At 41.8% G+C, this 24,682-nt stretch overlaps 1 protein-coding gene across 3 annotated transcripts in view; it reads right to left on the minus strand.

Annotated features, from left to right (window-relative positions):
* The window catches only part of LOC146696829 (uncharacterized), a 311,434-nt gene that overhangs the window by 22,847 nt on the left and 263,905 nt on the right, over positions 1-24,682 (minus strand). The gene's annotated exons all lie outside the window — the stretch shown is intronic.

A 24,682-nucleotide genomic window follows, 5' to 3' on the forward strand; every position in this document is an offset into this window, starting at 1 on the left:
CCAACAGTTCGAAAACTGTCAATTTTAAACTGCAAAAAGTGTGAATGCGAGCACAAATGGTTGTCTGTCTCTCTGTGTTAGCCCTGCAATAGACTGGTGACCTGTCCAGGGCGTGTCCTGCTATTAGCCCCATGACAGCAGGCATAAGCTCCAGTTATACCCCCGTGACCCTGAATTGGTTAAGCGTAAGAAAATGGATGGATGGATACATCACAGATTAGACATGAGGTCAAATAAATCAGAATCACGATGGTCACAGGTTCACACTCTGTGCTCAGTCTTCATATCGAATGAGACACACTACGAATTTTCTGACAGATACAGTCCCAATTAAACTGGTAGAAATATCAAGACACTTAGAGCATATGATAAGATTTCTACACAGCCCTTGCTCTGGTTTGGCATGATTTTCTTAAAACTCAGAGATAATTTTTTTCTTTTCAAAGAAACAAGACAGATATTATTTCTAAATAGTGCATGCATTTGTATGTAATTCTTTTAGATTCTTTTAATGTAAAAACAACCGTAATGCTGCTTTAGCACCTGCTGACACCTGTTGAGGCTGCACCATGTTCTCTGAGCCTTTCTCTAAAATACTACAACAGATCTAAAAGGACACTACTTCTGGGAACAATACAAATATCTCACAGAAATCTTGTGCTCACGCTGATCAAATGTATTAATATATTCTAATAAAATGTTACACAATCCATGCTCCTGCCCTCCAAACAATCTCTCTGTTTTGTATTGCACATATTCCTCAAAACTTTTTTCTTTCCAACCCCCCTCCACTCTCTCTCTCTCTGCCTGCCACTGAGGACATAAAGGCTAGTGTGAAGTCCATCACTGCCTGGTGAATAGCTGCCCTTTGTGCCTCAGAACTCAATTCAGACACTGAAAGGACTCCAGCCCTGCACCTCTGTGTGCTGGATGATTTAAAAGAGTGTGCATGTCCACGGTCTGCCTGAAAGCCTTCTGTTAGGTTAAACATACCAGGTTCAGTATTCCAGATTCTAAGTTTACTACACTTGTTGAATACCTTATCTGAATACAATCAATTCTGATACCAACACTTGTCTTAAACCAGTGTCAGTTTCAAGGAAACACAATTTTAACATAGCCAAAGAAATATCCTCTGCAGTTACTTCCAGCTCGTGGTAACAGTGTTTTAGGAGGTTGCCTGGTATTAAAGAATTTATCCTACCATTTCAACAACCATAACTTTCCTGTTGTTTTTGGCACAGTTGGAGAGTGCATCGACAACACACCGACCTCTCTCCCCATCTTCCCTTCTGCGCTCACATAGACCTTCGTTCAGCTTGTTAGGCCTGACACTGGCACCCTGGTGAACAAAAGGACTGCACGGCTTAGGGCTGCCCTGGAATGTCAGCGGGTTCACATTTCACATGCAGATGCATGACCCCAGAGCCCTTTAGTGGGAAGGTGCGCTTTAACCTCTCAGAGAAGCAGAAGGAGGGGAGAAGGGGAGTAAAGGGGCACCTTAGGGGGAATATGGGTTGGGGGAAGGGTAGGAAATAAGAATGTCTGAGTTTGCACTGCTTGCATCTGCTCCGAGTGCCTATCTTCCCTCTCTCTTTCCCAAAACACTCCCGCACAATGTTAAACTCCGCTGATATACCTTATAGAATATTATAATTGTCGATATTCTGAAAACTTGTCAGTGCCGTCTCCTTTCTGCGTGATCTGTGATGCGCCCCCTCTTCTTCCCCTACTTTGGAATACATGAAAGCATTACATTTTTAAATGCATACTTAAGATTTCTCCCCAAATAATTGAAAAAGCACAATGGGAGGGGTTATGTAAGGCAAAAGTACTGTGAGCTCCGCAAAAGAAACCAAAGCTACTGTCATCTGCTCTCTGTAGGCCCAGGCAGGCACAGTTTCAACTCAAGGGCTTCGCACTTCTTTAACTTGTTCTCCTTCCCTCGCTGCTCTCCCTATCCTAACTCTCTCTACGCCTGTTTGCCTCTCCTTCTCTTCTTAGCTCTCAGTAGTGAAAACTTCAAAGACAACGAGATCTTCTGCAAAAGCATAAAAACTTCAAGCATAGATGTTTGTTTTGACCCTGAGCCCCTTGCTGTAACCCCCCACCCCCCCACCCCACCCTTACTACTTGCAAGTCCTGCAAAATACATGAGGATTAAATCTGGATTTTTTTTTCTCACTCAAATGCAACTCTCATTCTTCCATGTGATACTTATGTGTAAGTTTTACACAAAGCAAATCTGCCGTATGTCACTGCAACTACAACAGTGACCTCACAAAACTGATGGCAGAAAATGAAGTTTCTTGTGAGGAAAGAGCATCAGTTTTTCAAATGTGTTGCAAGTTATACACTTAACAATGAAAAAACGAGAAAAAAAATCAATACCACCCAAAAGTATAAAAATGCACAAAGTGAACACAAACATGCATTTATGCTTCCACTCTGCTGTTGTGTGACTTCTGCAGTTGTCTGGGTTGAGAATTTAAGTTATTTCTTGAGAAGTGCCAAAGGGTCATATCTGTCAGCAGGTTGTTGCCCCTAATCAGATTTGTCATAGCAGTTCAATGTAAAAATATAGTAAAGTGCTCACTATAATACCAGACATTACCTTACATGAAACCGAATAAAAAGAAAAAGAGACCACTCAAGTTTTTAGCATTCTCTCATCATATTGCAGATGAATTACGCTCGGTTCGGTACAATGTGGTTGACCTTGGAAGGCATGCTGAAGTATAAAGCATGCTATTCACAGGCATCACTTATTGTGCACTCAGCTTTAACTGAGAGTACTGTGTTCAGTGCAGTGACAGTGTTAAAAGAAACACGTGCACACATGCACAAACACACAAAACACATAAATGTAGCCTTTAAAATGCCTTAAAAATGTTGTTAAACAAACAGCAAAACCACTGGCTTCACCAGCCGATGACTTTACTTACTGGAGTCCGAGATTTTGCTCTGTGAAGAGACGAATCTATATTCAAGACAAAGTGCTCAATTTTTAATTTGCACACTCTACACCGAATATATGAGAGACTAAGTGTGCGCTCTGTGCTTAGCAGCTCTGCCCTCTAATAGTTGAGACATCTATAGCATCCACAGCAAGGCCAGGGGAGCAAGGGAGCAATCCATAGGCCTGCGTAGCCATGGCAACTAAACAAGGAATAGGCTAGATGTCAGGCGAGCATGGCTAAATTACCCATTAGAGAAAGCAGGAAGGGGAGAGAGGGAATACTGGTCAGGGCACAAGAGGCTAATGGGGAGATAAGATGGCCAACATATATACCACACACGTGCGCACAGACATAAACGCACACAAAAGTGCACACAGTCACACGGAAACAAACAATGGGAAAACAGACCTAGGCTGTCACATGAAGATGCCACTTATAAAAACATTCTCAAATAATAAATTCAAGTAAAAGTACATAAACTTTCACAGCGTTCACATGCAGTAATGCACTCATAAACCTATGCAGGTATACATATACTAAAAGTATGTGTGCGCACACAAACATACATGCACACACTAGCATACAAAGGGCACACAGGGAAGACAAAATGGTTTTAATAAAGACGCCCTCTTGGAGAGGTTGCTGGTGAATGTGAGGGAGATGTATTTATAGGAATCCTCCTGTGAGATCCTCTGTGCCAGGATTCACATCTTTGCATGAGAAAGCGAGAGAAAGGAAAACAGAAAGAATGAGACAGAGATGTTGTGTTATTACCTGTTTCTTCATCCTAATCCTTGATGCATGGCCTATGCCTTGAGTCTATACTGCTGAATAAAACAATAAAGAACAAATGGGTCTAAGCATCTGCACCTTTGGAGGTGTGAAAAGGTAAAAGGGATATTGGCCTAACTGTTCGTTCCTACTACGCGTTTACATGCAACTGTGCTCACACCTATATGTATCCAAACAAGCGCAAGCACCTAAAGTGTGCATATGTAAGAATATGGGAGCTTATTTGTGAGCAAATGGTCTGTGAACTTACACGCGCACACACACACACGCGCTCCTGCACACAGACACACACAAACATGATACCGGTTACACACTCGTACACGGCTAAACGCACACACTGACACACAACCCCTCTACACACAGAGTCAGGCAGGCAGGCTCCTCCTGATTTTAATGCTGCACATTCATTTGCATGCGCCATAATTAGCGTCAGGCACACAGAGGCTGGTCCTGGGGGAGCCCTGTGATAACCGCTTCCTCTTCTATTAGGGCTCTCATTCCAAGAGTGTCAGACATTGCACATCTTCATTGTGGGGCCTGCAGCACATGGGCTCAGTGGAAACTCTGCCGCCGTAGCTACTGCTGGAACATTTAGGAGAAGACGATGGTTTCAGGGGCTAGAGGAAAGGTTGCAGTGGATGCTGGACTTGGTGTAGGATGTGTAAAGAGTGTAAAGAAAAGAAAGGAATGAAGTGATAAGTTCGTAAAACAAAGGGGAAGAGGGAACTAGAGACAAAGAGAGGTAGTAAAGCGGTTACACATTGTGCAGCAGACAGACAAGCTGGACAGAGGTAATGAATGCAGTTATTAAATTGTTTCAGCTGCAAAGAGGTCTATTCTTATGCCATTATAAAGGGAACAATTTATCCCCACTGATCGGCCCTGTCTCCTTTCTCCTCGCTCACTTTGATCTGCCAGCATATTGCCTTGATGTGTCCTATTCAATAGCGAATCTGGGGCAATTTTAATGCTTTTGTACCTCGCCACCGCTCCACTTCTCCCTCCCTGTTTAAAAATAGCTGTTAATTATAAGTGCAGTTTAAATGTCTCTAGTGACCCAGAAATGCAGGTTGGAGTGAGAAGAAGGGATTGAGAATCTCCAAGTTTAAAAAGAGCGAGACTCGATTTCTTCCCCTCTTTATCATGCTTTCTTCAATCTCCCTTTTTTTCCCTCACACCCCCCTACCACTTCTTTGTCTTCTCCATTCACCTCCCCTCCGATTCTACTTCACCATCTCTTTAGTGTTCCTCCACATTTTCTTTTTCTCCATCTCTCGCTCTCTCTGTCTCCTCTGTGGTGTTTCTTCGGCTCGGCGGGAGTGAGCAGGGCTGGAGGATAGGGGATTCAGTTCTTTTTCTCCAACACACGAGAGAACTGCAGCGAGACATCGGAGACCATGGCTGTGAAACCGCTTCAGTCTGCAGATTGTATGTGCGTCACGCAGAGTCTTTGTATCTCTCTCCCCAACTTCTTCCTCTCATGCAGCCGCAGGAGTGGGATGTTGAAAGGAAAGGCATGTGAAGGTGCGCTAGGTAGCACAGTACGAGGCACAGGCACAGAGTATACCTGTGGGGAAGAGAAGGGGCTGTGCAGGGACCTGAGGTGTGCACCTGGGGGGGTGCAGTGTTATAAATAAGGCATTAGCCTCTTGAAGGGAACAGAGATGTGAGGGGCTGTCTCGGTAGCTCTCTTTTTCCCACTAACTCTAACTAACAGTTAACCCGAAGGCATGTACATGTACTCCTTTCATCGCAAAGGAGGTACGGTACAAAAAAATGTCTCTAAAAGGTAAACTCTGGGACTCTGTCATGTCAAAGTCTGGACATGACAGAGTCTTAAACTTAGGAGAGGTCAGGTATAAACTTATCACAAGTTTGAAGTAACTGTCATCACTGACTGGCTCACACCCTTCAGTTTTTTTGGTAAAAAAAGATGACCAACATTCAAGAGTGTGAAGAAAAAGAAGTTACTCTCTCTGCTGGTGTACAGGTAGGCTTCATCTCATCTAATCAGAAGTATAATGATAAATAAAGTATCACAAATAAAAAATAAAAAAACAACACCTTGAGAACACCTTTCAGCACCCACCTTTCTAATGCAACTGTAGAACATGAACAAATCATTTCCAAAGCGCTTTCTGTGCAGTGCATGGGACGATGCCGCTAAATGTGTCGAATTCAAAGCCACGTGCAAGGACAAGGTTTATGTGTTGATCCTTTTCACTCCAGCGCTGTGAATGCCGTTTTAAGTTTCATGGTCGCACGCTATGTTCTTTTCAACAATATCCCACACAGTTGTGACCTTACATAGAGCTGTGTTTGCTGATCAGTTTGCCTACAGCTCAGCAAAGCGAGGTAGACGTATGACTTCAACCCTTACAGTGTAAGAGCAGGTTAGTGATTAATAAGTAAATCAAATTAAGTCGGCGGCAAAACAAATTAGCTCGTCAAAATGTTCCTCTTTTTGAGGATTAGTCTAGCGAATGAGACAATGCACGTGGGGTTCAGATCTTTTTTTATTTATAGTTTGACTGATTGTTGAGATTGATGATTGTTTTCACACAAGTCCTTTAAAAAAACAAAACAACAAAACAACACAAACAGACAAAAAAAGACATGAAACTGATTAGCAGCACTTGGGGAGAGAGTCGCAGAATAATAACAATACTGAGAAAGTTGCTCTAAGCCAATTCTGCCTTGCAATAATCTTATCTGTGCTCTTTTCTTACCATTCTCAAATACTACAAGCCAAATGACTTGAAATTCTGCATAGTATTCTTTAATTGAGAAAAGTGATTAGGTGATTTTTATCTCTTCTGTATCAGTTGCTAATAGTAAAAGCACTAGAAAAGCTAAGGTCTCCATTTTATTGTACTTCCAGACTGCTTCAATCTTGGCTTATCTGCAGTGATACTCATATTTCTGCAGGAGGACATTTGCTGACCTCAGCAGCATATTGTAACTTCTGGCTCTAACTAAAAATTAACATGACCTCTGTCTGTCTTTGCTGGCTATTGAGGCAATGATTTACACTGTCTCAACCAGTGTGTATGGCTTTGCCTGACAATAGAAATATGTACAGGAGATGACTGAGCAGTGCTGAAACAAGGACCCTGTGTGGGTCCACTCACTCAAAGCAGGCAAGCACTTGATAGATAAATGAGAACAATGTATTGGTTTGTCCACAGGCGTGGCAGAAATGACAACTTGTTAATACTGTCCTTGCTAAGGAAGGCATGACTGTAAATAAAATGTTATCTAGCAGCAGTGGGAGAAGCATCTTTAAACACCAGCAGTGCCCGAGGAAACCACAGCAAATGAAAGTGGCCCTTACACTCACTTCAAATCATTGTGGAAAATAGAGAAAACAATGATGCTGACGCTGTAATATGTAAGCGTTGTAAAATTCTCTCAAAAGTTTTGCTTCTCACCATACAGATATGTCGTCTTATTTTTCAAAATTACATGTAATAATAAACCAACCCAGGCCCATTCCGATGCAAGAGTTTTTGATATTCTAAGACTATCCACAGCCCATGAAGTTAATATGAACATGTTTACCTTGCAAAGCACAAGGGCATGGGTGGAAGGGTGACAGGGGAACCCAGGTATAGCCAACTTTTGTTATCAATCCATCAATCAATCCATCAATCCACCCTCTTAACCACCTCACACTTCAAGGTGTGTTCTGGCTTTGAGACTGGAGCCTATCCCAGCTTGAACACCCAGAATAATAAATAAATGTAAACAAAGAAGAAAGAAAATTCATCAGATGAGTAAGGAAGACAGTATAGAGATGGGAATAAAAAATGTGAGCTAATGACCTTGATAAGACCAGGGACACAAAGAGCCTGAGGACAAGACTTGATGTGTTGGCGTGACAGCAGTGTAGTAGTGCTGGTGACAAGAGGAGATGAGGAGCCTGCACTTCTTGGCTGGTGTTACACATTAGCATTGTTGTTTGCCAGGGGGCATCAAGGGTGACTGTGTGTTTGTGTGTGTTTATGCGCACAGAGCGAAGTAGGAAGACATCCCAGCCGAGGCCTTGCATGGTGACAGAGGCTGATACTAATCTAATGAGATAAGAAACGTATGCAAATGAACCTGGCCACAGTTCACACTAATCAGCTTAACACCCCGATAGATATAAGCTATCTGTCGCATCGTGTGCACACACACGCAGGCTCTCAGAAGTTAAAACAATCACTGAGAGGATTTGCCATGCCATGTATGAATACACTGATCCACACAAATGGGCCCGCTCACTTCTCCTAACACCTGTAGACTTGCAGATACTGAGTACAGTAAATGTTTGAACAACTGACCCATGCATACTAAATGCGAAAGTAGAAATCAAATGAGTGAACAGAGGCTTCTGTGTGTGGGTCTTTCTGTTTTTGGGATCATAAATTCTTCAAGTGAAATGTGGAGAGACAAGAGAAGCAATGGAACAGCAGGGAAATGTTTGATGAGAGGTGACTGCTGAGTCAAAAGTGACCTGCAAATGACTCCCGTTTTCCAACATCTCACCCCGTCAGTAAATACCACCTATTTATTAACATTAACACTACATATACTTGTTGTATTTTCACACAAATGTAATGTCTCTGAGAAAAAGTGGACTGGGTGCAGAAGGTCAAGGTGTCATTTGAAATGATGTGTTGTCACTAGGCAGAGCGGAGAAGTCGTGCCACAGCTGTACTCTTCAACACCACTCTTGGCAGCTATTATTATCTGTGGGAATCCAGGGCATCCTGCATGGTATGGGGGCAAAATTGACCATCAGTAAAAGACTGGCCCTGGAAATGCACACACAGCTGCCCCTCACACACTCTTCAGTGCTCACTGACCTTCGCTTGTGACACTGTTTAGACAAGAAACAAAAGATTTGTTTTTTTTAATTTTTAATTTAGATGCTTGATGAAGAGCTCTACTGTTTAATGTGCTTTTCTCTGTGAGAAACACATAATATACTGCATCTTCTTTTCTACTGACACTCCAGGAAGTATAAATATTGGGTCTTGCATTATACTGTATAATACTATATATGTGAGTGTGCAGTGAATTACATAATGTGGACACTGTATGCTGTATTGAAATACCAGAAAATACATGCATGTTCTAAATAGATGCAAAAATAATGAAAGTAGCTCAACTGCATCAATTTAGTCATGAACCTTTTAAATGTTCAAATATTTTCATAGCACGTCTTTGCTGATATTCCTGTTTTTATGCCTGTATTTCATTCTGTTTTTCTCCATGTTCCCCATCCTCTTTGATCTTTCTTTGACATTTACCACTAACCTTCCTATTTCAGTCGACCTATTCTTAAACAAAGCTCGGCCAAGACATCTTTATGGAAATCACTGCGCTGGGTGTGTTGATTTGCAAAGAGCATGGAAGCTGTTCAAGCAACACAGGTTATACAGAGAGACGGCAATGGAGAGACAGACACTGACTTCCACAAAGACGGTCAGTGACATAGAGGAAGTGAAATACAGAGCACCTTGCTATAACTATATTGGTTGGCTCCAGTATGTTGGCGCCCATCTTACCTGGCTAGAGTCCCACACAGCATTCATCTAATGAAAACCTGGCTGGATGGCCGGCTGGCTGTCTCATCAAGGCTCATTGCCATAGGTTCCTCTCCCCCAGCATCAAAGTCACTTGGCTTTTATCAATGGCCAAGTAAAAGCAAATAACTTCACTAAAATTTGAAAGAAACCATGAAAAGAAATCTAAAGCAGACATGAAGGGAGATGTCTAGCAATTCTTTAGGGGCACTCAGAAAGACTTATTGTAGCAACAATGAAATCAGAGAAAAGATGATTATTATGCATCTGCAACTGTGTGTACACTCACCCGATACACATGAAGACACAAATTTGTCTGCTATTCTGCTCTCTCTCTCTCTCTCTCTCTCTCTCTCTCTCTCTCACACACACACACACACACACACACACACACACACACACACACACACACACACACACACACACACACACACACACAGAAATGGACACAAAGGAACCTGTGCTTATGGGAAATGCAGACCTACATTAAAAAAAACATTAACTACAACATAGCACACAAGGTACAAGTACGCAGAGCCGTCACACTTTGTAAAATCCCCAAGTGTCGCATTACAGTGGACTGCTAAAACTGTGTTGGCTGGTGATAGCTCAGAGACCACAGCCAGACTACAGTAGCAGCCAGTCCCCCAGTGGATGACTGGGCTCTGCATATGAGCTCAGTCACTGTAACAAGCCCCACTTAGTCATTGGCTCTTTCACAGGCCCTCTCTCCATAGACCCTCTATACAAACAGGACACTTAAAAACACCATTACTGGGAGATTGCTCAAGCCTTAGTGAGCAGCTCTGAAGTGGTGAGTTAGAAAGATGAGACGACAAACAGGGTTCTGACGAAACAGGAGTGGGATGAAATATGAAGTAAGGTACACAAAGAGAGTTTGTCGAGAAAGGCATTGATGAAACAACACAGTGTGCTAGTAATTAGCAGAAAATGCAAGTTTGTGGTTTGGGAAAGATGTCAAAGTTCATACAGAAACTTCTTATAAAATGATTCTTTAGGCAAAAAGTAGTACAAGTCAGCAACAGAGGCTTCTCTGTTAAGTCCTTCTCTGAAGTATAATACACTAAAGCGGCATATCTGGAAGGAAGTGGAACAGATACAGCATGCTGAATTTTTGCCTACTCTGGTTGCAAATGCTCCGCTTCTAAAACGTATGTTTTTTGTTAGGGCATGGGAAACAGTATGCTTCAGCTTAAACAATCAGACATAATGTCCCCTGACTCGAAATACACTGCGTTTTTGGGAATATCATTTGTGGCTTCACGAATACTGAAGACTTGTTTAACCCAGATGTGTCACACGCTGACCCGTAATGTCCTATCTTCACCCCATTACTCCTCCCCTGTCTCACCCTCTACTTATATACCCCCCACCACCCATCTGTCTCCCATCCCTCTCTCACCCCCTTCCTATCTATCTCTCATCTCTCTCTAGTCCAGCCTCTCATCACTTGTTCATAACTTTACAGCGCTCATTAGGCAGAGTCACAGTTTCCATCAAAGAGAACGAGAATATTTTTAGGCAGGGGCCTGCTTCGCGAAGCCTTCTCGGTGAAAGTAAACCACGTCCAAACAGGAAAGCCGCATCCTGATTTCCCAATAACTATATGGGTGTACCCCCTGGCACCCTTACTGCCCCCTTACTGCTGTCCTCTGGATCTGTTTCAAGCAAGAGAGCAGATTGGGAGTGGGCATGGGTGCATGCCAAAGTATTCTGGGAAGGGCTCCAAAGAACATATTTGTTGAGTGGGGAAGAGAGCGGAAATGGACTTGTGTCTGAAGGGAGGTATGGTTGGAAAAGCTGGGTGAAAGCAAGGGTAAGCGACACAGAGTCACAGAGCGAGATGGGAAGTTGAGTCATTGGGTAAAACTGAGGTGGACAAGTTTGCCGAGTGACTCATTGAATACAAAAGGTGGATTCTGATTCAGCCGATTACTAATATTTAGTGCACCCTTTACAGGATAAAATTCCACCTACATGGTTTGAGACATGCAGATTGGGTTGCGGAAGATTTCCTATCGTGTGGCACTGTAAATGGATGTTATAAGTACACTTACACTTATACACACACAAAAACCCAACAGCCAAGGACTGAAAAAAAAAGAGTCCAGGCTTCAACAAACAGAATAATATGAATCCTGTTTGTACATGGAAAGGTTGCTTTAATGCTAAAATATACAACTGAATCAAGAAGAAAGAAAAATGCATTTATACACACAGCATAGAATTTAGCTTTTAATATTTCTCTACAGGTTCAGTTCACACATTTCTGTTCACTTTCTGAATGCATGCTGCATACCTGAATATCTGAGAAGGTGCACAGTATTTATTGGCTTCTTTATTAGTAGCTGTTTATGTGCAAATGTATGTCTTACACAGCACTTCAAGTCATTCACAGTATAACCTGCTGACACACTGTGAGCATGTGCGACTATGTGCGCGATTATGTGTGCGTATGCATGGGTGCATGCGTTCTTTGTTATTGGGCTGGCTTGCCACATACCATACTTCAGTGCTACAGGGTAATGCTATTTCACACAACTCTTGGAAAATAAGTGAAGCTGGAACAAAACACATCACTTATAGCGATGTTTGAACATATTTCTGAGGATTTTTCTTTTAAAAGCAAGTACTGGCAGTAATTTGTGAACTATGAAGCAATAACTGACTCTTTATCAGCTGAATCAATCCCAGTCCTGAAGTTTTCTTTAACCCTTGAACTTACATATAATATCAATGCAAATATGTGAATCTTTTCCCAAGTGCAACAATGGGTTTATATGTTGGCCATATATATGGTATGTTAGTTTAAAATTACTCTTTGTGACAAGAAAGTGGAAGAAAGGCAGAGAAGGAGGTGGAGGTGTCTTACACAGTCCAGGCAGTGACCTCTAAAGATGACAGTGAAATAGTTAACCTACCTGGCAAATGCCATCATGTGAAAAGTATTTTGTCACTGCAATGTTTTCCCATACGGTTGTTGGAGAACTCTGGGAGTTCACACACTTTGCAAGGTCAAAAAAGAAACATCAAACAGATTGTTGAGTCCTTGTGGGCTTTCTTTGGCAGCCTTTTGTCTTCTTTGTTTCACAGACACATCCTCACTTAAAGAGGCACTATGAAAGTGCTCAGATACGCAACAGATGCACAAATATAACACAGCAGTTGGAAAGAACAAAGTCATAAACACCTCACTCAAAGTAGCATATGTAAACATGTAAGTCCCCCCACCACAACTCACACGACCCCACATTACATACATGCACATACCATGTGCAATAGCTGGCATGTGGGAGTCATGCATAGCACATAAACTGGAAGCGGTGTCTTCATGTAAATTCTTCCCTTTTGACAACTGAGCTTTCTCATAAGCTCCAGCACTCAGCTGTCTACTGCATTCTCCAAGGGGCAGGCATGACATTATGTTAATTTAGGGTGGCTCCAAGGTGTGAGTGAGGGACTTTATGCAAGCGAGTACTCAAGTAACCATGTATGTCATAATATGCCAGCAAATGTATTGGAAATGCTAAACAGAATACATACTACCAGTATAAATAAAATGGAAAACAAGTTGACTACAATAACTGTTCTGCTTGCTGTTCTCATTGAAAATGTGTGTATATATTCATCCACCATTCTAGCCCACCCCAATGTGGCTACAAATAGATGTGCAAAGTGGTCCAATCCTTGCAGAATGTTTATCCAGGGAGGTGGATTACATCAAACCAGTCATCACTGTGTCACAGTGAAGGACCTGATACCCCCATAAGCTCGGCATTTCCTGCCTTGAGAGCCATAATTAAGAGCGTGCTGGAGAGCATCACACTCTGAATCCTCCAGACCTTTATGTGGCTTTTGTTCATCCACGACACAAGAGGCTATATGAAGAGATAACAGTTAAAGCTCAGTGACAGAGAGACAATAATGCAGACATACATGTAGCTCATACAAGAAAGAAATTGTTAAACCATCCCCCTGCAGGAGCACACGGTGGGAGATTTGGGCTTTGAAGGTATATATTTATAGATACCTCAAATAGGGGGAGTTAGAAATCTAATAACTGAAAATTAAAACTTTGGTCTTTTGTACTTTGGTTACCTTACTTCCAGTACTATTTACTCCGTACTTGTGGGTCAGACCATGTCCTACTTCACAGCTGACCTTCAAACTTGTGAAGTTTCTTAAATGTACACTCACTCGTAGACAATCAGACAGATATATACTGTCATGCAAAAAGAAAGTGTCCACCCTTACTACTTTCATAGGAATTAAGGAAGTAATTAATTAACTGACCACCAGCAAAAGTGAGCACTCTTATAAAAACAGAAGTTTTGATAGTTTGCTGGTCTGAAGCACTCAGGTGTGTGCTCGCCCTGATACTCGGAAAAAATGCAAAAAAGTGCTACATCTCTTACTCTCCAGGTCTCAGTTAGCATGCCAAGCCTTAAAGTTCCTGTGACACATTTGGCAAAAACCAAACACAGCATATCAGCACAAACAAGTGTCAAGCACAGTGGTGGAGGGGTGATGATTTGGATTTGTTTTGCAGCTACAGAACCCTTGCAGTCAGTGAGTCGAGCATAAACTCTTCTGTATACAAGAGTACAGTAGAGTTAAATCTGAGGTCATTTGTCCAACAGCTAAAGCTTGGCCAAAACTGAGTCATGGAGCAGAGCAATGAACCCAATCTCACCAGCAAGTCTACAGCAGAATGGCTAAAAAAGAAAAGAATCAAGGTATTGCAATGGCCCAGTCAAAGACCAGACCTCAGCCTGATTGAAATGCTGTGGCTAGACCTTAAGAGAGCTGTGGATAAAAAGAAATGCCCACAAACCTCAATGAATTGAAGCACTGTTCTAAAGAAGAGTGGGACAAAATTCCTCCACAACCATGTGAAAGACTGAAAAAGTCATACAGAAAATTATTACTTTAAGCTTTTGCTGGCAAAGGTCATTCTTCAAACTATTTAATTATGCTATGTACTTTGTTTTTCAAATGACCGAACAGAGTCCTGTGAAAGCTTTCTTTTTTGGATAAATGTAAATGCCCAAAGAGGGTGGTTCAAATAACATTTGAGGTACCCCAAAAGATGACTGAGCATGCATCAAGAGTTTGAGGTGTGCAACAGGTTGCAACAATGACACAGGCATACACACACACAGATGAAAACAATACTGGCCTCGCTCCTGCAGCGGGAAGTTAAAAAAAAACACAGAGCTGGCTGCGTGATTGTGTCAGTGGACACAAAGCACACACCTGCCAGTGCAAACTAGCAAACATACGGATGCTCGCAGTCAAAGGGGACTTGCTGCTGATATGGTTGTCCTTCTCACTCCCTCATAACTCCTCTTTTTACCCATTGCTTAGAACTTGATTCACGCAGAGTCAGAGTGCCATAAAAAGCATAGCACAAGGCAACAATTAACCTGTATGTAAACAAGACCATCAGTTATGACCCTCGATTCCCGCCTCTGTGCTTAGGCCGCCCCGCCCCACCCAGAAGGGGTGCTTTGTAAGGAAGGTGGAGATTGTCAAACCACTTGAGTTCCACTTCAGTGCACAGAGAGTCGAAGAGAAGTACGACTCCACTCCCTGTGTTACCACAAGTACTTCAGATCACAATGCAGAAGAAAAGAAGTTTGGAAAATGCAGTTGTAGATGTAGATGTTTCATGGAAAAAAAGGAAGAATGATCAACATTTAAGATAGTAAAAACAACAAAAATACTGAAGTTTATGTATATTTTGGTTAAATAATGAGGAACTGAGCAGGGGGATGCTTTGCTTATAGGTTCCTGACAGATCTTTATTGCCCTGTTGAAAAGGTAGAGCTGGGACAAAGGCCATTATCATCACTTGGCTACTTCTACTACTTCTGCAATGCTTTTTTCATGCCTTGTCTTTGTGTGTGTGGGAGGTGTATGTTCATTCATGTGTTTAGGTGTCTCCGGATGTGCATATGTGTAGGCCTGTCTGGAAATGTGTATATGCTGCTGAAGTGAGGTCAGAGTGTCCAGGGAGGCGAAAGGTAATCCTTTAAGTGAGAGACTTTAACTCTTTCGGAAAAGTAAACAGCCAAGCGTTTGAGGGCGTATTGTTGTTGAGTAGTGTAACAGAACTGCAAAAGTGCCTTGAGGCACTGTGTATGAGTGACACAGGAAAGCTATGGATACATGGAGTAGGGAGGGGTTTCTGTTTGTGTATGTGTGTGTGTGTGAACCTCTCAAGCCATGTCTCGTGCTGCCTGCAGCCTTGAACAGCTCTGTGGCAGGGGAAAAAGAGAGCAGATGCCTCTTCACTGGGGTGCATCGGGCCACCAAATCGGAAATATCACTGATCAAGTCTCAATTGAATTACAGGCCACCAACTGATGCATAGCAGAACCTGTTTGTGTGCATGACTGGGTGGGTCCTTACCTCCGTATGTGTGTCTCAAAAGTGTGTGCGTTATGTGTGTGCGGGCATGCGTAGCTGCCGTGCTAGTGTTCCGGGTTTAAGGGGGAAGAAGGATGACCCCGCACAGCTGACAGTCAGTCATGCAGGACAGAACAACACAATAACACTCTTGTTAACCAGGACATTGCATACCCCCCACCTGTTACCCCAAGAACCACACACAGACAGGGACATGCTTGCACATGAAAAGACATACTTAAAAATGCTCTCTCTCTCTATCCCACACACAATCTCATTTTATACACACGTACACTTTTTGAAGTGTTTCGAGAAACATAAAAGGCGCTTCACTGCGTCAGCTCATTTGAAGTCTCTCCTTCCTTCATTTAGCAAGGCATCCATTTATCTTTGGGCCTGTCAGGGAATTTCTAATCGCTTAACACACTTCCTGTGTGTCCGTCTACCTAAACACTGTAAACAAGCTTCCCAAACGAACATGTTTAGTCTGGACCTGGCCTGGCTAGAGAAGAGTAGAGAGAGCTTGCTGAATCCCTGGCAAGCTAACGCACCAGTGTATGCTGAGGGAGAAGCATACAGCAATCCTATTTTTTTTTAAATATCTTATTCAAAGTTCGCCAAAGTTTGGCTTTAGGTAAAGGTAAAAAATTAAAACAGAAGCCAAAATGACATATATTCAGCTCACTTTCTAAGTTCAGCACAAGAGTACAAAATACATTGGAAAATGCATTTTATTCCACTGTACAGATCTTGGACATTGAGTGCTCTATTAAAGGAGCTGTATGACCAATATGGGTGTGTGAACATTGTGTTACACTGTGCAACACTCTCCCCAGCTGTCTTTTTTGTACTGGGCTTTCCACAAGTACATGCAGTAGCCAGCTGAAGAGGCCCAGGGGCATCAGAGGAAACATTTAGATGCCAAAGCCCAAAATTGCTGTTACGTTCTAATGCACCCAATCCATAATAGTACACTCATTTTAATTGCCGCATATTCAAATAACACATATAATACGCCTATCTGTTTGTAAACATGTAGTGAATTACTGTGAATGAAAATTAGGCCTCTTGTGTGTCCTAGCCAAGTCTTTAAGTAGGTATTAATATTTCAAACTATTCTTAATTATAATTAGAACTTTTGTAATTAACAATCATTTGACCTTATTTTATATTTTCATTCACTGGCATGTTGACTGCAGGTTTATTTCCAAGACACACCACAGCGTTGATTGTACTGTTATTGTTACTGACGCATAAACACGCTCCCAAATTCAACAATAATAAAAAAGATTATTTCAGGAGGAACGCATTTTTAATCCCATGTTTTATCCAGTCTATAAAGCTGAGCCATAATCTATATTCTTCATATTATAACAAAGGATTACTACCTTGGCAGCAATGCTTTTTTTCAGTGTGCGTTTCTAATATGTTCTAAAGATGGCTCTGCAACAAAAATCACAGTTTAAAAAAAAGTAATTATTGCTCATCTTTTTGTTTATTAATACCATAAACCAATGCAATCTCACTCCCCAGTTATCCTAATCAATCAACGACAGGACTCAAACAGGTGTCGAAGACTTTGATTTCACTTTTTTTTTTGTTTTAATTTTCTGTTACTGCTAATTTACTCTGATCTGTGAAACTAATTGGTTAGGCTTGGGTTTAAAATTCGCACTTTCAGAACATTAAGAGGCATCGTCTACAATTTGCAGTAAGCTTGTCCATCCTTCTGTTACCATGAGCACAGCATAGCTGTCTATTATCCCAAACGTCTTCATGTTTACTTGTAATGGGAAAAAAACCCTATAGAGCCTATAGAAAATAGGAGGGCTAATTTCATTTCACCCTGCAGACAAAAAAAATGTATCTGTATGATTCACCTGGGTCACACTTTCAGGTCTGAAAATACTGAAATCTGAAAAATCATTTCCCTGAATACTGTAACCCTAGAGAAACATAATAAATAATATATTGATATTTAACTGTCTTGAAATGCATTGTTCTGGGAGTTTAGTCTATAAGCTTTTATGCCAATAAATCCTATTGTGTTTTTAAAGGATGGAATTTGTTCGTGGGCAAGTGAGGAATACAGAAACATGTATATGTGTGGAGAAAGTGTTTATCTATGTGTCACACTTTCTCCAATAGTGTGTTGCTCTTGTTTATGGCCTGCTATAGACAACATATGCGTTGAGAGCTCTCCAGTTATCACTCAGCAACTTTTGAAAAATGAAAATAAGCTTACTTTACATGAAGGGTCACAAAATACACAGACTTGTTTGTACCCTAACTGTATTACATCCATCATTCCACAATGGTTTTACGATATGTACGCATTCTGCCTCACAGTATACTCAGCTCTTGGCTTTGTTTAGACAGCCCAGCCATGGGGAACACTGCGTTAGACATAATCTACACAAGATGGAGACTTAGCTTTTCAGAGAGCAACTAAGTGCACGGCTGAGTGAGTCTTCCAATCTGTTAGAGGTAACACGTAAAAATGGGTCCTGATAAAGTGCCTCAGTGATACCAATGAATAATGTGGGCCAGGAGATGAGAGACACGAGAGAAGATATGCTTTGTTATTCACAGAAAGACTTTCAATTTAGAGAGTAATTTGCTGATGAGCAAATTTTTCTGTTACTTTTCCACACTTCTTTTGCAGTGCACAGAATATCCAAAACTTTGTGATCAACTCTACTACGTGAACAGGTAGGCTGCACACGTGGTATGAATATTTCAAAAGATTAGAAAAAAAATGTGTAAAAGTGGAACTGAGAAAGTGAGCAGTGGAGAAACGGAATGACACGGGTGCATGTTTGTGTGCGGTGAGCTGGGGCAAAGGGGCGAGAAACGAGGGGGCAAGCGAAAACAAATTCACAATGCTAGCTCAACTTCCAAAAAGTGTGAAAATCTCTATAAACCCATCAGCTCCAATAACAGGCAAGGCTGAATAGATGAGAAACAGAGGAGGCGGAGAGAGAGGCAGAACAGGGCCACAGAATGAACTGGCCTCCCCCATTCACTTTTAAATTTCCTCCTCCACAGTCCCCTGCACACTGTTAATTACTGGCCAGGCATTCCCCTGCCACCTTTTCACACATAACAAGCACCCCATCCAGACCCACCGCTGGAATATGCCTGCAGCCTAAGGATCAAGACCAATTATGGCCCTAAGCTGGACCCATTTCTGTTTAGCCCGAGGGGGGTGCGGAGGGTGTTAAACAGGCAGAGGATGGAAGCAGAGGTGCTGGAAGTGTTATTTTTCCCACAACATAAATGTGTCTGTTTATTTCGGAGTTGCTTGCTGAGTTTACTGCTGTTAAAGCACAAAACATGAAAAGCGGATATCCCATGAAACATACAGAAGTTAGTTGCACATGTGGAATAACTAAAACATACAGGCCTGTATTTGGACATAATCCCGCACACAGAAAATCGCGCTGAACAAAAGTATTAAGTAGAAGACCTTCTCCCAAAAATTATGGATGATGGATAATCAACAAGAAACGGGATTATGAAATATTGAGGCACAGACAGCGCAGGAGAGAGAGGTTCGGAAACAAGGGAAAGTGGCAGGAGAAGAAAAGGAATATACTGGAGCAAAAGCACAAGACAGAGGACAACACACACACACACGCAAATCCATGGGTGGAAATACCAACATAAAATATATGGATGGATGCACACACGCACACCAACAAACACACACAAACACACGCACGCTTTCAAATTACAGCTCTGAGAAGCCATTAGTTTCATATATAAGCAGACCTGCTGATGAAAGCTCATAAAGGCGGCTATGTAAATAAAACAAATGAAAAGCCAGTGCTCAGAGGTGAGGGGGGAGAAAAGAAAGAAAGAGACCCTCAGGGATTTATTGTTTGTGAAAGGCTGCTCCATTTACTTTCGCCACTGGAGAAGTGAGTGGTGCCATCACCGAGGCATTAGCTAGCATCTTCTAATGGCAGAAAAACAGCACACCCAGCGTCTGCCTCACAGCTCAGTGAATTGAAAAAGGTGAGGGAAAGAAGACGTGGGTGGGAGCCACACATGCGGGGAGGTTATGACCCTCTCACATGCTATCCACAAGGTATATACAGAAAGACACACATTTGCAGTAATGCTTCAGCTATTACATGTCTTATCAGGACGATTTTCCGCATGAGGCCAAAGAGGTGAAAGGTTGAGGCTTGGGCACGCTCTTTTCATTGTGTGCAGCAGTGGAAAAATCATGTGGTAATGAATGTGTCCAGAACTAGTGAAGGAGAATATGACCTATGATCAAATTCACAACTTAAAGAAATAATATTTCTTTGCTTCTTTGGCTTTCATTTCATCAAGCTCATTTTGTTTGACAATAGCTTTTCTACCTCAACAAGCAGCCCAACCTCACAAGACAAGTGGCAGTTGTCATTAAAAACACTTCCAATAGTCAATGTTTGCATTTGCCTTGAGGTCACATGAATAAGTACATGTAAACTGTTTGTTGATAGGACAGGACTTCTCAAACAGATAACCAAGAAAATATAGAGCAAGCTTGTTACATATGGGAAAAGATTGCCTTCGGGGCTTTCTGCCAGAAAGCCCCTCACACATGCAGCACATGTTTTGAAAGACTGATTTTTACCTACCAAACAGTAAATCTACCCATCCATGCATTTCTTAACCACTTATACAATTTATGTTCACAGGGGAGGGTTGGAGCCTATCGTAGCATTCCAGCTATCATGGGGTGAAAGTATTTAGTATTTAGTATTTATTTATTTATTGTCATTGTCAAGAACAATGAAATTGCGTTTGGGGCTTCCATACAACCCAAAAAAAAGAAGAAAATAATAAATACCCCTTAAAACCCAAGTGTACATATTTAACCCAGTGTGACTCCAATGCAATAAGACAATCCTTAGCAATAATGTTCGTAGAAATTCAGACAAAGACCTGAGAAACATGACAAAATACAACAATGCAACCCATTCAATATTATTGTACTGTGAGATATGATATCAGATATGATAGTTATCTATTTAAGAAAGAGGGGGGGGGCAGGAGGGGGAAGAGAATAAAGATATGATGCACCAATGCAGACCAGTTCATTGCTATTAAGAAGTTGGATATGGTTATTGTCCGTGAGAGGGGGGCAGAGAGTTCAGGAGCCTCACAGCCTGTGGATACAGGCTGTTGGCCAGTCTGGATGTTCTGGCCTGTATAGACCTGTACCTTCTCCCTGAGGGCAGCAGATGGAAAAGGTGGCGCGCAGGGTGATGTTGGTCCCGCAGGATACTGTGCACCCTCCTCAGACAGCGAGTGGGGAAGATATTACTGATCTCTGGCAGACTTGTTCCAATAATTCTGCCAGCTTCTTTCACCACCCGCTGGAGTGCTTGCTGATCGGACTTGGTGCAGCTGGGGAACCACACTAGAAATCCATACGTCAGAACGCTGCTGATGGCACAGTTGTAGAAGTTCAACATCAGAGATCTGGGAATGTGTGCGTTCCGCAGTCTCCTCAGGTAGTAGAGGCGCTGTTGGGCCTTCCGTACAACTGAGGTGATATGGTTGCCCCAGGACAGGTCCTCGGTCACAGTTACCCCCAAGAATTTAAAACTGCTCACCCTCTCCACCACCTCACTGCCAATGAAGAGAGGCAGATGGTTGTTATGAGTTTGCATGTTCTCCCCGTGTTTGCGTGGGTTCTCTCCGGGTACTCCGGCTTCCTCCCACCGTCCAAAGACATGCAGCTTGTGGGGATAGGTTAATTGATTAATCCAAATTGTCACTAGGTGTGAATGTGCGAGTGAATGTGAGTGTGAATGGTTGTCTGTCCCTGTGTGTTAGCCCTGCGACAGACTGGCGACCTGTCCAGGGTGTACCCCGCCTTTCGCCCTATGACAGCTGGGATAGGCTCCAGCGCCCCCCGCGACCCTGAAAAGGATAAGCGGAAGCGAATGGATGGATGGATGGATGGATGGACTTTTGATCCTCCAAAAGCACACTACACTGTTCTTTCTATTCTGCTGAATTTAGCTTCTACCAATATTTAGGTTTTACTTTGGGACTCAACGTAAACTGTAAATAAGACTGGTTCTTCGAAACTGTGACAAATATCATTATAGCTGCAGTAATTTTTATGATTTTATGTGTAGGAGAATTAAAAATGTCATTTAAAGATGACTATAATGACAATAAAAAAATCACACAAAGTATTAAAACATAATATAAATGTACTGATAAATATACTGTACAAAATACTGTAAATAAAATGTTATATTGACTCCTCTAAAGTCATATAAACATTTATTAATGATCGGACAGTTACACAGTCATTGTTACCTTTACACACAACCACAGTGGCTTTTAAAACAATCAAGATGGTCAGAAGGTCAGAAGGATTGCCCAAATATTTATTTTAAAAACTTATACTAAAGGTACAGATATTATTGTGTCAAAGTCTCTGGAAAGTATAGTCTTCCAAAGATGTTTTCTCCTGAAACCGATCTCTCCCATGATAGGGTAAGGTGATCACTCAGAAAACCTTTATAATAATGTGCAGTCACCCTCCCCTTTAAAGGCACACTATGCCAGAAAAATGCCTCACAATAATGCCCCTGAGCCACTGGATAGCTTTACTGTATGAGTAAAGGATTTAAGTTTTTCCCTTGATATATCACCTGTCTATAGTGTTATCACCCTTTAAACTCAATTGGTCATGTCTAAGTGGACACTAAAAGACCCATCCAGCGCTTCATGACTGTCTGTACGGGGGCCAAACAGGACTGGATCACATTTTCATTCAGTCAACTTATAAATGTACAATAACCCACATATTAACAGCCGGAGGAGGGGTAATCATTATCTTAGTCACAGGGAAGAAAAAAAAATATTATAACATATACTTAAATAAAGTAAAATAAGAAGCAGACATCAGCAAGCTAAACTACCTGTTTTACATAGCTAAGTGATATCAGAAGCCAATAATCTGAGTATATCTGATACACCAATCCCAGTAAAGGTCTGACAGGTGAACAAAACAGATCCAGCAATTGGTGGGAGCAGCATACAGTGAGAAAAATGGGTTTCTGTACTTCCTGTGACATGACCGTGCTTCCCATGGTGTGGCATTTAGCATAAACAGATGAGCTAATCTGAGCTGTGGATAAGGCACCTGCCTCATTCCACTAAATAAATAAGCCCTGTATCCCAATCTTCCTCCACTTGTGCCTCTGTCTATACTCCCATACCTCCAGCCCCCGCTGTGCTGCTGCTCTCCATTTATTTCTCCTCCTCTCCATCAGTCGGGTAGATGGAAAGAGGGAACGAGGGAGAGTAAAAGTGGAAAAAATAGAAAAGGGCTCATATCATTGCTGGGCCAAAGGTGAGTCGCCTGGGGAGGCAGCGGGAATGAAATTCTCCCAGTCCCATTTTACCAGCCATTCAAAGCACATTACTCTGGAGAAGGGGAAACTTATAAAGCCCTTGCAGTTGAACACATTTCTGTGTGTTTACGGGAGACAGAGAGGGGCTGCTGCACCTATGCCTCAGTAATAGATTCCCAATTTAGGGTCACTTCTCGTCTCTCTCCCCCTTTTGTCTTTTTGTCCCTCTCTTTTACTTGATAAGTCTCTCTCTCCTCCTCCTTTCCTATATTCATTTTCTCTCCTTCTCTATATATACATTTCTCTGCAGGCATGCTGCCCTCCCCTTGAGCTAGGATAGCTAGAAGGGACCCTCACAGTCTGTCTGCTTGCAAAAGGAATATTAGGAAAACTGTTTGTTTGTGTGTGCCCCTGTAGACACTGCAAACTGTTTCACTGAGGAGAGCTGATAGAGTTGATGATATAACTGTCATCTCCATAGCTTGATGGCAGACTATGATAGCTGCTCTGTAACTATAGTCTGCTGCTGGTGTGAACTACTGCCAGAATAAATACCTTTCTGAAAATGATGGAGCAGTTTGCTACAAAATGGGACAGTTCATTAGAGGGGCAGAATAAAAGGTTCTGCAATCAAATTCTCTACTTAAACCTTTTTTTATGCAGGTGAAGATCACAAGAAGTTGTTTTTTTTTTCCCTGAATTTGCTTATGACATAAGGTACACTAATAAACCGAATCACTTAAACACAATCTCCTGCCCTATAATAGGGTAACCATGTGGGATGATGCTGTCACTACAGTAATTACAGAAATACTATCAAGGTGGAAGGGCAACCTGCTCATAATAGTTGCCAAATTAGCTTATCTGTAAGGCATAATAGGGTCCTAACACCTTGTAGCAATACTAGACTCTCATTATTGCCATGCCTTTACATGTTACTGCCATTAACGCAGGGCCACATGATTTGTGAATAGAGGATGTTTTGTCTAGTGCTAGTGGATCAGGCCAAGAGATGCTGCCTGATTGGCCATATATTTTATTGACACAGATAAGTTTGGCTAAAAGTGAACTAATTATCATATTATGGTTCTATTATACGAAACTGCTCACAGGCTATGATTAACCCCCCCCCCCCCACCTCTCCTAGTTTAACAACTGAGCGGTCACTAGGTATCATATCAACTGCTTTTAATTAGATTAGTATGTTACATTTTCTGGATTGCTATTGGCTTCTTGGGGATAAAGGTATACCATAAATGCCTATTTCATAGCTATATATTTCCCTTTAAGCTAATTTAATATAATTGAGTTATACATGTAATGATCCTTTAACAGTTGGAAAGAGAAAATGAAACACAGGTTACACAGACTAATCCCACAACGAAACGTTGTCAGATACGACACAACTGCAAAATCCTGAAGTTAATTCTGATATTCATACATTTCCACGCACATCTTCTAAATATCAAACAATTAACAACTTAAAGTTTAAGTCAAGCATAGAACAGACAAAGATGAAACATGAGCAGAATAAGGAAATAAACATCTC

This window comes from Copadichromis virginalis, linkage group LG12, assembly GCF_057382275.1.
Source record: "Copadichromis virginalis isolate Kocher_CV1m ecotype Utaka linkage group LG12, C_Virginalis_male_GT1.1, whole genome shotgun sequence".
NCBI classification, from domain to species: Eukaryota; Metazoa; Chordata; class Actinopteri; order Cichliformes; family Cichlidae; genus Copadichromis; species Copadichromis virginalis.